The sequence below is a fragment of the Notolepis coatsorum genome (genome assembly GCF_963971535.1).
Source record: "Notolepis coatsorum genome assembly, chromosome: 14".
NCBI classification, from domain to species: Eukaryota; Metazoa; Chordata; class Actinopteri; order Aulopiformes; family Paralepididae; genus Notolepis; species Notolepis coatsorum.
The window spans coordinates 91455728-91473668 of NC_140178.1; the positions used below are offsets into that span (position 1 = coordinate 91455728).

Below are 17941 nucleotides of genomic sequence, written 5' to 3' on the forward strand. Positions count from 1 at the left end.
TCAATGTCATCGTAGAAACCCCTATATTTCTGCGATTATAAAAAGAAGATGGTTCAGTCTCATCATTGTCATCCATTCGTATTACTGTAGTTTAGAACGTTGGGGCTGTGACCCTGACCCATCCTCTTCTTATTATTCTAGTTTAGAACATTGGGGCTGTGACCCATCCTCTTCTTCTTATTCTAGTTTAGAACATTGGGGCTGTGACCCATCCTCTTCTTATTATTCTAGTTTATGATGGGCCCCCTTTTTTATATATATATATATATATATATATATATATATATATATATATATATATTTGTATTTTTTTTTTTGTATTTTTTTTTTTTTTTTTGTCAGGCAAGGGGTGGTTAGGAGGGGGTCAGGCACGACCCCCATTCCATGACAGATTCTTTTTGAATTTAATGAACCTGTACGTGCAATTTCCTGCAATATAGAGCCTTCAATCTTGACCAATAAAGCTGCTCTTTTCACTATAAAACTCAGTTAACCATAACGTAGTTATGGTTAGATTTATATATTGGGGGGGGATATATCATATTTTTCATATAATCAAAAAGTGGTGGAGCAAGATCATACCTTTGCTCCCCCAAGTTCAATAGTGGGAGAGCAGAGATGCTCCGAATGCTCTTATGGCCAGGCGTCTATGATTCACTGATACAAAGTAAAATAGTGCAGTGCAATAAAATAGTTAGTAAAATAGAATAAAATAATGCAATAGTGCATTGCAATAAAATAGTTATCATCGTATTTTTTCGGGAGGCCGGTAAGGAGTGCATTACAGTAGTCTAGTTGGCTTGAGATAAAGGCATGGATCTGGTTTTCAGCGTCCTTTTGATTTATAAATGGCCGTACTTTAGCTATGTTTCTAAGGTGGAAGAATTAAGTTTTTGTCAACTTGTTGATTGTGATTTAAAGCTTAGGTCTGAGTCTACCATAACACCAAGTGTGAGGTTTCTGTCCTTGCCTTCTCACTCGTTCTGTTCCTTTAACCACCCTCGCTTTGTTTTCATTCATTTTTTCTGTCAAGTATTTCAATTCCCTCGTTCACACGTTTCTCCCCGCTGACGTCATCTGAGACGTCGCTGATTGGTTCCCTCACTTCCCCACGCTTTTCAATCACATTCCCCAGCTGTCACTGCCTTTCAATCAATCGATCCCTCATTATTTATACCCCGTTTTCCCCACCCTAAGTTGTTGGTTCGTCTTGATTTGTCGCTGGATGTTTTTCCCCGTTGCTTCTGTTTCACTGTGCTATTCTCCAGGAAATTCCTAGAAGCCTTCGCTTGGATACCTGCTCCGTGGCGCGCGCTCGCCTCCACTGTTTGTTCCTGTTCCTTTACGCAGCTCGTCTGGGTGAGTTTTTCTAGATTGACTGTCTTGACCTATTCCCTATTTTCGTGTGTAACCTTTACACTGAAGTCTACCACCTTTTTGTCAGACAGTCACTCACCCAGCCATTATCGTTTTTGCCCTTTCCTTTATGGAATAATATTTCGGGATCTTCCACCTCCCACTGTGTAGTTACACGAAGATATTATTTCACATTTGGACTGTGTTGGATTTTGCTCACTGTGTATTTACACGAAGATATTGTTTCACATTTGGACTGTGTTTGGATTTTTGCTCACTGTGTGTTTACACGAAGATAGTATTTCACATTTGGACGGTGTTTGGATTTTGCTCACTGTGTGTTTACATGAAGATATTTCACTTGGGCTGTTTTTGGAAGATTGCACATCACTGTGTTGTTTAACACGAAGAATATAACACCCTGTCCTCCAGCTCGTTTCAAGTCTGCTCTGTCACTGACCCGTTCCCTCTCTCCCTCTCTCGGTCTTGCACAACATCTGAGAGGTCCGCCGTGAGAGTCTGCAGAGCGGTACAGAGGTCTGCTCCTGCTTCCCAAGACTACCCATCCGGGAGAAGCTGCAGAGCAGCAGAACTTTGCCCCTTGTTCATTGTACCTGTTCTTGTTGACCTGCTTTCCCTGTTTCACTTATTCCTATTATCAAATAAACAAGCCCTCGTATTTGGCAACTCTGAATCCAACTCTCTTGTGTCGTTAGCGTTTGGGGTCGGTGTCAAACCATAACATTACGAACCAACCATGACGACCCCAGCCGACACAGAGGGGGTCAGAACCGCACTTGCAATTCAAGTCGAGTTGACCAGGGATCACGGTCTCCAACTTGAGCGGGCTGCGGCTGCGGTGCAGAACCTCAGGGACCAGGTCCTGCCTATGCAGGGTTCAATGGCCGCTATGGCGGGACAACAGTCCGAGATTCTCGCCCAGCTTAACTCGCTGGGCGACGCCGTTAATACTTTTCATCTCTCACACCCTTCAGGAACATTCCCCGCAGCCCCAGCAGATCTCGCACCTCGGGAACCCCTTCTCTCCGTCCCACGGCTGTTCGACGGTAATCCCGAGGAATGTGCCACATTCATCATGCAATGTGAGTTGGTTTTCCGTCATCAACCAAGCCGTTTTTCTGCTCAGGGGTCCCGAGTGGCTTATATAACCAACCTACTTTCAGGCCATGCTGCCCAGTGGGTCACTTCCTCCTGGGCAATGGAAGCAGATTTTTTGTTCTCCTACCCAGACTTCGTGGCGGAGCTCCGCAGAGTGTTCCACCATCCAGCCCGAGGTCTGGACCCTGGAGCCCGGTTGGGGACCTTCCGACAAGGGAGCAGCAGGGTGACGGACTATGTCATGGAGTTTCGACTGGCGGCGGTGGAGAGTGGATGGAACGAACCTGCTCTTCGCCTAACCTTCATAAGGGGGCTCAGTGACGCAGTCCGGGACCAGCTCGCTACCAGGGAGGTGCCCGACTCCCTCGAGGAGCTTTTTAGCCTTGTCATCCGTATTGACGGACGCCTCCTGGAGAGAAGGCGCGAGAGGACCCGACTGTCACCTCCTGAAACACCCCGGACTCCTGGACGCCCCGTCCCCAACACTACTGATGGTAACAGGCTTCCCCGTCCGGTGCGCGAGGAGGAACCCATGCAGCTGGGACGCTCTCATCTGAGCCAGGCGGAGCGTCAGGCAAGGCTCAGGTCCGGTCTCTGCCTCTACTGCGGAGGTGCGGGACACCGTATCGCCGACTGCCCTATCCGGCCAAAAGATCGGGCTCACCAAGACCCCGGGAGATCCTGGTGAGCCGTTTTTCCCATTCCCAGCGCCGCGCACCACCTGACCATCTGTTGAGCGTCACCCTGGCCTGGGGGGACCAACGTGCCACGGTGGAGGCCCTCATCGACTCTGGGGCAGACGAGAACTTCCTCGACTTCGAGTTTGCCACCCAAGCCAACATACCTCTTGAGGCCCTTGTGAGGCCCTTGGAGATCTTTTCGTTGGACCAACACCGCCTGGCCGACATCTCTCAACGGACCGGCCCAGTCTTGCTGACCATTGCTGGGAACCACGTAGAGAGGATCCAGTTCCTCATTACCCAATCCCCCCTTGTCCCGGTGGTCCTGGGTAGGCCCTGGCTCGCGCTGCACGAGCCCCACATCGCCTGGGCCTCCGGTACCATCAGGGGCTGGAGCTCCTCCTGTCACGCCCGCTGTCTACAGGCGGCGTCTTGTCCCCCGCCCCGGAGACCGGCTGGTGAGTTGCCCCCGGATCCCTCGTCCGTTCCTCCCGAGTACCACGACCTCATGGAGGTATTCAGTAAGACCAGGGCTCAGTCCCTTCCTCCTCACCGCCCCTATGACTGCGCCATCAACCTCCGCCAAGGGGCTCCCCTTCCCGGCAGCCGCCTCTACAGTCTGACTGCCCCGGAGAAGAAGGCGATGGATCTCTACATCTCTGAGTCATTGGAAGCAGGACTCATTCGGCCTTCCTCCTCCCCGGTGGCGGCCGGGTTCTTCTTTGTTGGAAAGAAGGATGGGGACCTGCGACCCTGCATCGACTATCGTCAGCTCAACGAGATCACCATCAAGAACAAATACCCCCTACCTCTCATGAGCTCCACCTTCGAGCCACTGACCCAGGCCTCGTTCTTCACCAAGCTGGATCTCCGAAGTGCCTATCATCTTGTCCGTATCCGTGAGGGCGATGAATGGAAGACCGCCTTCAAGACCCCCAGGGGCCACTATGAGTACCTTGTGATGCCGTTCGGTCTCACCAACGCCCCGGCGGTATTCCAGGCACTCATGAACGATGTCCTCCGTGACATGCTGGAGGTGTTCGTGGTGGTGTACCTGGACGACATTCTTATCTTTTCCAGGACCCTCGAGGAACACATCCTGCATGTCCGCCGGGTGCTGGAGCGCCTCCTCCACAATCGGCTCTTCGTCAAGGCGGAGAAGTGCCGTTTCCACTCCAACTCCGTCGACTACCTGGGCTTCATCGTGGAGAAGGGCTTGACCCGAGCGGATCCTCGCAAGATCCAGGCTGTGGAGGATTGGCCGGAACCCACCACTCGGAAGGAGCTACAGAGTTTCCTCGGGTTCGCAAACTTCTACCGAAGGTTCATCCGGAACTACAGCCAAGTGGCGGAGCCTCTTACCAAGCTAACCTCCCCCGCTCTGCCGTTCGACTGGTCCCCAGCGGCATGCGCTGCGTTCCGCTCCCTCAAGAGAAGGTTCACTTCCGCTCCTATCCTGCTCCACCCTGACCCCAAGAGACAGTTCATCGTGGAGGTGGACGCCTCGGATTCTGGCCTGGGCGCTGTCCTATCCCAGCGTTCTCCTTCCGACCAGAGGGTACATCCTTGCGCCTTCTACTCGCGTCGCTTCCTCCCCGCCGAGAGGAACTACAACACCGGCAATCGGGAGCTACTGGCGGTCGTGGCGGCTCTGGAGGAGTGGCGTCATTGGCTAGAGGGTGCCGAGGAGCCTTTTACCATCTGGACGGACCACAAGAACCTAACGTTCATCCGCGCTTCCAGACGCCTCAACGGTCGGCAGGCGAGATGGGCCAGTTTCCTCAGTCGGTTCGACTTCTCGCTGACCTTCCGCCCCGGTTCCCGCAACACGAAGGCCGACTCCCTGTCCCGGATGCACTCCAAGGGGGCTCCACCCTCTGAGGACCCATCTCCCATCATCCCGGAGGCCCGAGTGGTTGGAGCCATCACCTTGGGCATCGAGGGTGTGGTGAGACGTGCCCTACGCTTCCAACGTGCTCCAAGCAACGTCCCTAGGAGCCGTCTCTTCGTCCCTGACTCTGTCCGGTCCCAGGTACTGCTGTGGGGCCATACCAGCCGGTTCGCCTGCCACCCAGGCGTCCATCGCACGTTCTCCTTCCTGGCTCGTCGTTTCTGGTGGCCCACCATGCGAAACGACGTCAAGGAGTTCGTATTGGCCTGCGCGGTCTGTGCCCGCAGCAAGGCCTCTCACCAGGCACCCTCCGGGCTCTTGCAGCCACTTCCCGTTCCAAGCCGTCCGTGGTCACATGTGGCGCTCGACTTCGTCACTGGACTACCCTCCTCCCAGGGGAACACCTGCCTTCTGACCGTGGTGGATCGATTCAGCAAGGGGGTCCACCTCGTGGCCCTCTCCAAGCTTCCCTCAGCAGCCGAGACGGCGGACCTCCTGACGCACCACGTGTTCCGCCTTCACGGTTTCCCCCAGGACATCGTCTCTGACCGGGGGCCCCAGTTCACCTCCCAGGTTTGGCGGGCTTTCTGCAAGGGATTGGGGGCAACGGTCAGTCTCTCCTCCGGCTACCATCCCCAGACAAACGGGCAGACGGAGAGGATGAACCAGAGCGTGGAGTCTGCTCTTCGGTGTGTGGCAGCCGAGAGGCCGGCATCCTGGAGTCGTTTCCTTCCCTGGGTTGAATACTCGATCAACTCAATGGTCAGTTCCGCCACCGGTCTCTCCCCCTTTGAGGCCTCCCTAGGCTACCAGCCCCCTCTTTTTCCCGCACTGGAGACGGAAGTGGCAGTTCCCTCCGTGCAGGTCCACCTCGACCGCTGCCGTCGCGTTTGGGAGATCACCAGGACCGCGCTGCTCCGGACATCTGAGCGCGCCTGTCGTGGTGCCGACCGGCGCCGGGTTCCCGCGCCGACTTACCGCCCTGGGCAGAGGGTGTGGCTCTCCGCGAAGGACCTCCCGCTACGGTCCTCGGCCAAGAAGCTCAACCCTCGCTTCGTCGGTCCTTTCGAGGTCCTGAAGGTACTCAGTCCGGCGGCCCTGCGCCTGAAGCTTCCTGCATCCATGCACATCCACCCCGTGTTCCATGTCTCCCGGGTTAAGCCCGTCTCCCTCAGTCCCCTTATGCCTCCGGCTCCTGATCCACCGCCTCCTGTACTAGTGGATGGTCACCCCCAGTGGCAGGTCCGCCGGTTGATGGGCGTTCGTCGGCGGGGCCGGGGATTCCAATACCTGGTGGACTGGGAGGGTTACGGCCCTGAGGAGCGTAGCTGGGTCTCCCGGCAGCTCATCGTGGATCCCGGCTTGATCACCGACTTCCATCGGGCCCATCCTGACGAGCCGGGTCGGCCTGGTCGCCGGGCGGCTCCCGTTGAGGGGGGGGTACTGTGAGGTTTCTGTCCTTGCCTTCTCACTCGTTCTGTTCCTTTAACCACCCTCGCTTTGTTTTCATTCATTTTTTCTGTCAAGTATTTCAATTCCCTCGTTCACACGTTTCTCCCCGCTGACGTCATCTGAGACGTCGCTGATTGGTTCCCTCACTTCCCCACGCTTTTCAATCACATTCCCCAGCTGTCACTGCCTTTCAATCAATCGATCCCTCATTATTTATACCCCGTTTTCCCCACCCTAAGTTGTTCGTCTTGATTTGTCGCTGGATGTTTTTCCCCGTTGCTTCTGTTTCACTGTGCTATTCTCCAGGAAATTCCTAGAAGCCTTCGCTTGGATACCTGCTCCGTGGCGCGCGCTCGCCTCCACTGTTTGTTCCTGTTCCTTTACGCAGCTCGTCTGGGTGAGTTTTTCTAGATTGACTGTCTTGACCTATTCCCTATTTTCGTGTGTAACCTTTACACTGAAGTCTACCACCTTTTTGTCAGACAGTCACTCACCCAGCCATTATCGTTTTTGCCCTTTCCTTTATGGAATAATATTTCGGGATCTTCCACCTCCCACTGTGTAGTTACACGAAGATATTATTTCACATTTGGACTGTGTTGGATTTTGCTCACTGTGTATTTACACGAAGATATTGTTTCACATTTGGACTGTGTTTGGATTTTTGCTCACTGTGTGTTTACACGAAGATAGTATTTCACATTTGGACGGTGTTTGGATTTTGCTCACTGTGTGTTTACATGAAGATATTTCACTTGGGCTGTTTTTGGAAGATTGCACATCACTGTGTTGTTTAACACGAAGAATATAACACCCTGTCCTCCAGCTCGTTTCAAGTCTGCTCTGTCACTGACCCGTTCCCTCTCTCCCTCTCTCGGTCTTGCACAACATCTGAGAGGTCCGCCGTGAGAGTCTGCAGAGCGGTACAGAGGTCTGCTCCTGCTTCCCAAGACTACCCATCCGGGAGAAGCTGCAGAGCAGCAGAACTTTGCCCCTTGTTCATTGTACCTGTTCTTGTTGACCTGCTTTCCCTGTTTCACTTATTCCTATTATCAAATAAACAAGCCCTCGTATTTGGCAACTCTGAATCCAACTCTCTTGTGTCGTTAGCGTTTGGGGTCGGTGTCAAACCATAACACCAAGATAACTCACTCAAATACAGTTAGCAGCTGGATAGACCACAGATGGAAATTAGCTTCTGCTAAATCTGGTGCAAACATATTTTCATGTAACAATGATGAATTAAAAAAAAAAAAAAAAAATCATCATTTTTTTAATTTTTCTTTAATTTTTCTTTAATTTTTTTTAAAATATATTCGGGGCTTTTCAGAATACATCCGGGGCTTGAGCCCAGGTAGCCACCCCCTAGCTCCGCCCCTGGTCATAACGACTAAATATAAAGCGATTCTGTCACGGCGAATGTCTTAGTCCTTTAAACAATGTTGGATGATGTAATTGATGGGTCATGAGTCATTGTAGAACAAAAGAAAAATCGCGGATTGATTGATTGATTATTTGCAATTCTTTTTTTAAGAATTTCTTCCTTGCCCCTGACTGCAGAGCTCACTCACTCGCGTACACTGTCTGGCACACCCACACACACGCACACGCGCACGCACACACACACACACACACACACACACACACACACACACACACACACACACACACACACACACACACACACACACACACACACACACACACACACACACACACACACACACACACACACACACACACACACACAGGGCCGCCTGGGAGAAATGCGAGGCCCTGTGCGAGATTTAACGCGAGCCCCCCCCCCCCCCAAAAGGTTAAAAAAAACAAAACAAAAAAAAAAAATATATATATATATATATTTTTTTTATACAGTCAACATATTCTTAAATAATAGCGCTGCCCGAGGCGGGGCATGATACAGTCAACATATAGCAAAAGAGAGAGCGAGAGAGAGCTCCCGTTCTACAGTCAATATACAGTGTACAGAGAGAGAGAGAGAGAGACACATTGGAAAGAAATTGAAATGCTATTTGGCCCTAAACAGAGAGTACATAGTGGCAGAATACCTGAGCACTGTGACTGAAGATCCTTGAGCACAGCCTAGCCATCGAGAAAGGCCGCCATAGGCAGACTGTGTGTGTTAGAAAGAGAGAGAGAGAGAGAGAGAGAGAACATGTGTGTTTGTCATGTGTGTGTGTGTTAGAGAGAGACTAGAGCATGTATGAGAGATTCAAAAGGACAAAGATCAACACTTAAATCCAAGAGAGAGAGAGAGAGAGAGAGAGAGAGAGAGAGACACACATTGGAAAGAAATTGAAATGCTATTTGGCCCTAAACAGAGAGTACACAGTGGCAGAATACCTGAGCACTGTGACTGAAGATCCTTGAGCACAGCCTAGCCATCGAGAAAGGCCGCCATAGGCAGACTGTGTGTGTTAGAAAGAGAGAGAGAGAGAGAGAGAACATGTGTGTTTGTCATGTGTGTGTGTGTTAGAGAGAGACTAGAGCATGTATGAGAGATCCAAAAGGACAAAGATCAACACTTAAATCCAACAAGAAGAGGGTCTATACCAGAGAAACCAAAGCAGCAAGGAGCCAATGGCCGACATCAGCTAAATAGGCTAGCCAGGTACTGTGACACCAGGCCACACACAGCTTTGGCCAACGGCCCAACGCTACCCAAGCTACACAAACGACCATTCACACACAGCACATGTCGTATCTCCAAATGTTGTGAAGTAGCATATGTTTTGCCTGGAAAAAAACATTGTTATTAACAAAACATTCGGGAGGGGAAGGAAGGAAGAGTGGGGTAATGTCATGACATTTTCATTAATCTTACCTGCACAAAAGAAACGCAGGGCGAAAGGCCGCAACACAGGTCTCCACGTTGACGAAAGGCCTCTCGCTGTCGGGACAAATAAGCTATGGCCAGAGCCTTGTCATGGTGCAGGCCCGACTACATCTTCTGTCAAAGATGATGTCGTAGTCAGAGTGCCAGGGCCTGCTATTCTCAAGGCTAACTGATAGCATCAAACGAACGTTCCCAGCTGACGCTAAACAGCTAACTGGCTAACAGTTAGCTCAATCAGGCACCTGGCTGTATGTAGCCGCATAGCTTGCTTCTGCGTTCTGCAAGCTATGCGGCTACATACAGCCAGGTGCTCTCACCAGGCACACACCGTTAGCTACTAGTAGTACTATATTAGCTAGTCGACCAGTTTGGCTCCAGAGAGAGAGAAAGAGAGATAGGTCAGGTCCACGGCGGGAATATAATCATAGGTTGACTCACCATAACGCAGTATCAACGCGGCGCCAATGGTAAAGTTGGAAGGAGACTTTCTTGGCCCACGGTGTAATTTCTTCTTCTTCTTCGAGTACTTTCCGGCAGACTGGACACCTTTCGGCGTATTGCTGCCTAACAGATTTATCTGCTCACAAGTTCTCTTCTCCTTCTTTTGAAAAGACATCCACTCGCCTCGCCTCGCTCCTCTGAATAGGTTAGCTAACGCTAGTTAGCCTTTAGCTAAGCTAGCTACTAGCCGACATCATCATGGCTATACCATGACAAGGCTCCGGCCATTTGTCCCGCTAGCGAGAGGCCTTTCGTCAACGTTCCTTGGTGACCGACCGACTGATAATGACCGACCTCTTTCTTCGTCTTGGCTGGCATAACTAAGCATAATAGTCAAAAGCTGCACGCGCGAAATAGTCAAACGCAGCTGACTCACGCCGGCGTACTACACATGATGTAAGTAAAACCACTCCCTTCGTTGAAACCAATAGTATGTCTGCTGCAGAACCCCAGAGGCTGAGCTCCAATAGTGAGTATGTCTGCAGGACTGCAGACCCAGGAACAAGTCAGACACATTCTACAAACGTGTCTAATGTGAAATATATAAGCATATAAGCAAAACTAGATTTTAGGTCTGTGATGAAAAAGGGCCTCGCGGGAAGGGGGGCCTCGCAAAAAAAAAAAAAAAAAAAAAAAAAAAAATTATTTTTATTTTGCGAGGCCCCCCTTCCCGCGAGGCCCTGTGCGACCGCACTGCTCGCACACCCCCTGAGGCGGCCCTGCACACACACACACACTCCTGTCTGAAACGGCGGAGGACTGAGAGACATAGAAGCAGCTGAGTGCTGCGCTGTTTTAAGTGAGCATGGCTGTTGAAAGCTGACGGGATGTCTCTTATCTATCTGAGATCACCTGCTCGAGATAGACCCCTGTGGCCGCCCGATATCCCCCAGCGAGGTGCTAAACTCACTAAGTTCTCAGGTCAATTACTATTCCTAATCACGCTTACTTCATAGTCACTAGTTAGTTATAACCAGTTGATATGAAATATAAGCATAGAAGAGTTGTTAACCTCTTCTTTGTTTGTAATAAACCGAATGTATGTCTGGGAGAACTCTTTTGCCTATAATAATAATAATATTATTATCACCGTCACCGCCATTATCATCATTTTTTAGGAAAGGCCTGTAATGCTAATCATTTGAAAGCCTGATGATATTACTTTGCCTACAACAATAGTAATTATATTATCACCATCACCGTCACCACCATTATCATCCTTTTTTAGGAAAGGCCTGTAATGCTAATCATTTGAAAGCCTGATGATATTACTTTGCCTACAACAATAGTAATTATATTATCACCATCACCGTCACCACCATTATCATCCTTTTTTAGGAAAGGCCTGTAATGCTAATCATTTGAAAGCCTGATGATATTACTTTGCCTACAACAATAGTGTAATATTAGCGCAATAACACTTAATAATCATTTGCAAGCCCCAGTACCTCCTATCAATTCGACAGGTCCATCAATCCGTGGTACCGATCGTCCGGCCCTGCAGTGGCCAGACTCTCAGTTTCCCACAAATCTGATGGAGCCCGTGGAACACAGAGATACCGGCGCCCGCAAACAACAAACAGTGCCATATATATATATATATATATATATATATATATATATATATATATATATATATATATATATATATATATATATATATATATATATATAACTTTAGCTGAAAAGCAGTAACCAGCAATTGATTCAATCTGCACGGCTTCCAGAATATAGCTATACCGAATTACCTCAGACGAGAGCAGGGCGAGGCCAGCGTCATGGCATATTGTGATAGAAAGCAGTCCACGAATTCAATAGGTATTATAACAAAGTTGTTTTAATTAGAAAAAGTAAGTTACAAAGAGACTGCATTGGAAATGTCCAATTCAGGAATAATAAGTATAAAACAAAACATCTCTTCTCTAGCATAGCATAGCCTCTAAAAAACAAAGCTTTGTCCTAGGGACTCCACTCTGAAAAATTGCTAGGCCATGCCCCAATACACTGCTCGACATTGCCTGGCTCTATAAAAACTGAAAAACTGTCTGGGATAAAGCGAGCTGGCCTTTATATACAGGTTCTGCATCATATCAAGAACTTTTACTATTGGTCTAAATACAGTGATGTCATTTCTACCATCCAATCAACACATAACACATAACACACTCAGTAAGGATGAACTCCTCCCTTTCTAGTTGTTACATTTACTGGAGAAGTAACAGATTACTTTCTTTGTGTTGGGAAAAACCCTATGTCTTCATCTGTATCTAGCAGGGGCCCACAAGGTCATAGACACATTCCTAAAGGCGTCCAGCATTATTGAAATGAAACAATTGCCCTGCTGTAATATTACAATACATGGTCCTTCTAGCATGAATAGCCTAATACGCTTATATATATATACAGATATATACAGAGATATATATATACATGTACAATACAGTACTCATATACTTAACATTGGTGGATATGTTTTTACACATCATACATGTGTTCTCCCTCTGCCTCAGGACTGCAAAGGGTTAACTCTGCAGGCAGCGATTCTCTGTCAAGGTCACATTCCTGGCTTCACAGAACAGTCCTCTCCATTCTCCAGGACTACACAATATATTGTAGTCTTACACAAGTTACTGTTTTTAGAGTCTATAGTTATAGTTCTTACAGTTTTACACAAGTAGGAGGAAGAATACAAAGACATTCTTCATAATTACTGACGCTTAAGTCATCTCTTAACATATGCTTTGATTTAATACAGATATATATAATAAACATATGCTTAATCCTTTATATCTTACAAGTGACAGGGAGAACAGGATGTCATAATAAAAGGTGTCACTAGTTGTTTGTGGCACTTCAACACCGCCTCTGTCATCCTGGTCGGTCACTTTCCACTGTCCTAATAGCGTCTGTACGGGGAGTCGAGATGGCAATTACGGGGTCACGATGGCTGTGACTCTCAACAATGGCCTATTGAATTGATTGATTGATTTGTAACTGAGGGGTACAATTCCCTGACTGTATTGATAAGTATGGTATCATTAAACCACTACCGCTTTATGTACTTTAATTACTGGCCATACAGTACATGATATATAAATATGATGAACACTTCCCACAATGAATCGGTTCCACACAAAGGTGTAATCAAGTATTTATTGCAGCAAAAGGTACATAATATACTTCTCTATTTTACTTTGGATGCGCTTATAAGGCAAAGGAATGTGCGTAGGCAAATCAATAATGAATGTCCATTCTCTGGTTACGCAGGAGGTAATTATACAACCTGAATCTTAGGGAATTATATCTATGGTACACTAGTAATATATAGCGGGAGATACTGGAAGGGTCCCCCCGGTTGTAAGCCAGCAGGGGTAGAGGATCTGTCGGTAGTAGAGAGTCTGGTCAACGATGACTAAGGAGACTCCAAGTACAGGAGACGGTGCAATAGTCTCTTGATCCACAGACGAATACAGCTGTTCTCCGTAGACTGTAGCTCCACAGTGAAGAAAGCTAGCCGGCCTCAGGCTCTCTGAGGCGCAGACTCGACGTGGCTCCTCACAGGGTAAATCCCACACGTGTAGGCGTCGGCGATTCTCCGCTCCATAAATCACAGGACCAAAACAAATATAATCCAGCCGCAAAGGGCTATGTAGTCGTCGGGTAGATTAATCCAGTGTACATGTCCACACGGTTCTCGTCTAGGTCTCCTCGGGTGAAAGCGCCATGAAAGCAGCCCAGCCTGGATAAGCACTCTAGCTGATACGAGGAAGCGTTGGTGATGCTGGTCACTGTAGAACTTTAGCCGCACGATACACTATACACAAATAGACTATTACTGACTTAATAGAAATATGTCGCACTCGACGGTATAGCGCCAAACTCTGACAATTCAGTTATCAATTTGCACGCGGTCTCAATGCTCTATTTGGGGCCAAACAGGCCATACTTCACCGCACGGAGTATCGTGGGTGAGGCTTCAACTTATTGGGTAACTCTACTTCTGTATTCACCTGCGCCATATTTATATGCACGGCGAACAATCTAGTGCCAACCTCATTTCTGTCTCGTATTCCTGGGCAAGGCCGGGCATGTACAGACATGTCTTGACGGTGGCTTTGAACCTGACTCTGGAGGCACGGCCCTGGCGCCTGTGGACCGCTGTCCAATAGGAGAATGAAATATTATGGTCTGTACTAGGCTAAAGGGATATTCCGTGTATATGTACAAGGAATATACAAGGGATATCAAACGATATACAAATACTATGCAATATATATCAATCAATAAATATATATATTCGGTTTAATCTGATCCTTTGTAACAGATTGATTGATTGATTGATTGCTAATTTTATTACTGTATGCCTGGTTTCCAACTGGTTAAGTTTAGGCCCTCTAAAGAAGGTTTATTGTAAATCTGGTATGTCATAAAGTCTTTCTCTGGTCTGCATCCCCTTAACAATTGTGTGTATTGAGCCGTACTGTATTGTACCCATTCTGCATCTGGTAATAAAATGTTCAATCAATCATTCCAATAACACACAGTTGGATGTGTTAGTTTGTTGGATCCGTTGGATGCACTTCCGAGCTGCTTCCACATGGAGGCAACTTCTCTCAATCATTCCAATAACACACAGTTGGATGTGTTAGTTGGTTGGATGCACTTCCGAGCTGCTTCCACATGGAGGCAACTTCTCTCAATCATTCCAATAACACACAGTTGGATGTGTTAGTTGGTTGGATGCACTTCCGAGCTGCTTCCACATGGAGGCAACTTGTCTTTTTTGTTGTTGTGGGAACTACTTTTTCTGGCGGATGGTTTTTTCAATAAATATTCGATTAATGTGTGTTTATTGTATAGCAATAAGGTTGGATGAATGTGGCAGTTGTATAAAAGCATTACACCACTTGCAGTTGTGATTTGTGAAAAATAAACCATGCCTAGGGGGGTCTAACGACCACCCCTGGGCATGGTTTATTGTTCACAAACCACTCATGCGCGTGATGTAATGCTTAATTAGAACATTGGGGCTGTGACCCATCCTCTTCTTATTATTCTAGTTTAGAACATTGGGGCTGTGACCCATCCTCTTCTTATTATTCTAGTTTAGAACGTTGGGGCTGTGACCCATCCTCTTCTTATTATTCTAGTTTAGAACGTTGGGGCTGTGACCCATCCTCTTCTTACTATTCTAGTTTAGAATGTCGGGGCTGTGACCCATCCTCTTCTTATTATTCTAGTTTAGAATGTCGGGGCTGTGACCCATTCTCTTATTATTATTCTAGAACTTATCAAGGTCAGTTATTGTGATAATGCTGCCAGGGATTTGAGCAGTGCATGGACTCAAACAGTTTAAATGTTCATGGCTAGACAACACAATCAAACATGCTATGGCAGACATTTCAAGGTGTACCCGCCAGGCGACTATTCAAGTACATAGATTTTAACGGGAAGGACCAGGGGATTGATACAATATCTCTTTTCAATATCTATCTGTTCCATTTCTATGGTTGCGATCGATCTCTGCCGTCTCCCTCCCTGTTCACTGACATCATGGCTGGCTGACAGGCTGGCTGACCGACGCCCAGCTCAGATGTTCCTGGGTGGAGACCCTCAGTCTCATGTAAGCCCTATGTTCCGCCTAGCAATGCTAAGAAACAGCCCAGAAAAACAATAGATGTTCTGTATGACATGACCGACAGTGATGCAGTGGTGAAATGAACCCTTTCACTGCCACACTACAGAAGGTTAACCTTTCACTACCACACTACAGACGGTTAATCGTCTATAGTGTGGTCGTGAAAGAGTTAACCTTCTGCAGTGTGGCAGTGAAAGGGTTAACCCTTTGTTGTGTGGCAGTGAAAGGGTTACCCTTCTGTATTGTCACAGTGAAAGGGTTAACCCTTTGGTAGTGTGGTAGTGAAATAGTTAAAGGGAGGTAAACTATGAACTCAGTCAAAGATCACAGTAACACCATTATGGTAAATGGAGGGAAATTATGAATGTACAGATTTCATGGCAAATCTCTATATTCATCAACCACCAACTATATTAACCGGTTATTGTGCATAATTCCCCCCGACCAGATGGGAAATCTTGATGGAAACCACACATTTGCCAGGGGAAACGGCTCATGTGGGCGGGTCCCGTGCGACAGCGAGCAAGCGCCTGAGCAGCGTGTGAGCGGCACGAATGGATCTTTGGCTTTTCATGGAGTTACATTACATGCATTCTTTAAAATCACAGGCCTGATTACTCACGGATGGGCGCTGATTTGCGTCGGTCACCATGCGGTAGGACTGACTTATGAAATGAGCCATGGTTTCTTCACCAGAGTAACCGTTTGTTTTTAATACATATAGGACGTCAAAACATCTCGTCTCCATCTCATTTGCCCAGCTGTCTCTAACTCCATTGGTGTTTTCATGCGACGGTTGTCCCAATCCTTGCATGGTTATAGTACGAGACCTCTGGTCAGATTGAAGTCTTGGATGAGATGCTTTAGGGCCGATCCCAATACCCCCCCTGGTCCTACCCCTCCGTTAATGGTGGAATAAAATGTTATTCCCATTGGGTGTAGACAGTTGAGGAGGGCGTTATGGGACCTGAACATCAGATAGGGGGCATTATGGGACCTGGACGTCAGATAGGGAGGCGTTATGGGACCTGGATGTCAGATAGGGGGCGTTATGGGACCTGGACGTCAGATAGGGGGCGTTATGGGACCTGGATGTCAGATAGGGGGCGTTATGGGACCTGAACATCAGATAGGGGGCGTTATGGGACCTGGATGTCAGATAGGGGGCGTTATGGGACCTGGATGTCAGATAGGGGGCGTTATGGGACCTGGACATCAGATAGGGGGCGTTATGGGACCTGGATGTCAGATAGGGGGCGTTATGGGACCTGGACATCAGATAGGGGGGGCATTTTGGGACCTGGACGTCAGATAGGGGTGTTATGAGACTTGGATACCAGATAGGGGGCATTATGGGACCTGGACGTCAGATAGGGGGCGTTATGGGACCTGAATGTCAGATAGGGGCCTTTTGGGACCTGAATGTCAAATAGGGGGCGTTATGGGACCTGAATGTCAGATAGGGGGCGTTATGGGACCTGAATGTCAGATAGGGGGGGCGTTATGGGACCTGAATGTCAGATAGGGGGGGCGTTATGGGACCTGAATGTCAGGTAGGGGGCGTTATGGGACCTGAATGTCAGATAGGGGGCGTTATGGGACCTGAATGTCAGATAGGGGGGGCGTTATGGGACCTGAATGTCAGATAGGGGGGCGTTATGGGACCTGAATGTCAGGTAGGGGGCGTTATGGGACCTGAATGTCAGATAGGGGGGCGTTGACCCAAAATAGGTTGAGAACCTCTGTAATGTAGAAGGAGCCCGTCTGACTCATACAGCGTTGTGCTGCAGAACAAGTGCTCACTCTTCCCATCTGTGGATGTCGACATGACATCGAATGACTTGAGATTCCGCCGCTGCTCAGGAGTGAGGTAGTGACAAGGGAGAGGTCAACGAGAAAAGAGTGCTCATTATTTTCATCATGGTCAGTGGTTCATTCTGCTACAGGATGGCCAGAGCACTGATCCCTCACGCACCCGATTAACCACCTCCATCCTGCCCACTGGTCACACTGCCCTCCCAGTAAGCAATGTCACAAACAGGTAATTTATGACAAATAGGGAGTCCACACGTGATAACAATTTAACAAAAATGATTTATTTATCTAAACAAACAAAAGCATAAGCACATGTATTAGAATCAGTGGTGAATGCAGTGTGTGGATGAGTGAGTAAGTATGCTGTGGTGTGTGTTTGGTGTAAGTATCAGTGCTATAATATGTCAAAGGATGCAGCTTGGGTGTTGGTACAACCTGTGCCTGGGAGTGGAGAAAGCAGACAGAGAGGGAATTCGACAGAGACACATATATCCAGGAGCAGGCAGCTCTGCACTGCACAGGTGAGTCTCATACAGTTAACGAGCCACCCACTCCACCATGCTTCCTGGTGAGTCAACAGACTCTCCATTAGCAGGTAGGGTGGGGGTCGTCACAGCAACAACACACAACCC

At 48.2% G+C, this 17941-nt stretch overlaps 1 protein-coding gene across 1 annotated transcript in view; it reads left to right on the forward strand.

Annotated features, from left to right (window-relative positions):
• Positions 1-17941, forward strand: part of LOC311240096 (uncharacterized protein) — a 37159-nt gene that overhangs the window by 2373 nt on the left and 16845 nt on the right. The gene's annotated exons all lie outside the window — the stretch shown is intronic.